The following is a 764-nucleotide window of genomic DNA, read 5'->3' on the forward strand; positions in this document are numbered from 1 at the left end:
AATCATATTTCATGGAAATTTTTATAAAATTCCTATTTATTTGTTCAACATATGAATGTAGACTAAAAAGAAAAAAAAGACTTTATTTATTGCACTCAACTCCGCAACATGCAGTAAAGTTAGATATATCAATATATTCTGCTATTATAATATTTTCAAGTACTTTTGCAAAAAAAAATGCCCCTTTTCAAGCACTTGAAATTCCATTCTTAATTTAAAGGACTTTCAAGGATGTGTATGCACCCTGAAAAACAGGTTGAGATCTCTGAAACTTTTTCTCTTAAAAAAAGGAAGAGTTAGAAGGGATCTGATTGAGGTTTTTAAAATTTCAAAGGGAATTGATAGTTTTGATGCAGCATCTTTTTCCTACATAATAGTGAGAATGGCAGGACCCAAATATAAATTTTGGCAGGGTAGGAGTCATCTTCAACTAAAACAATTTTATTTTTATAACAGGGTAGTTGGCCTTTGTAATTGGTTGCCTTCATATATTGTGAATGTGGCATATTTAAGGCAAGTCTCGATAAGTATGTGAGTGATAAGGGCTGGCTTTGATTTTTTTAAAATTTAGTTTAGTGTAGTGGATTGAATGGCCAAGATAGATCAACATGTCCTTTGTTGTTCTTGAATTGTATGTTATGGTAACTCACTAGATATACTTGTACATCACAGGTCTTGAGACCTAACAGCATGGAACCTTTGGGCATAATAAAATCCTGTAACACAGGTTCAACATTCAAGTCACTACAGAAAATGTAAACTCA

Source organism: Limulus polyphemus, unplaced genomic scaffold, assembly GCF_000517525.1.
Source record: "Limulus polyphemus unplaced genomic scaffold, Limulus_polyphemus-2.1.2 Scaffold560, whole genome shotgun sequence".
Lineage (NCBI taxonomy): Eukaryota > Metazoa > Arthropoda > Merostomata > Xiphosura > Limulidae > Limulus > Limulus polyphemus.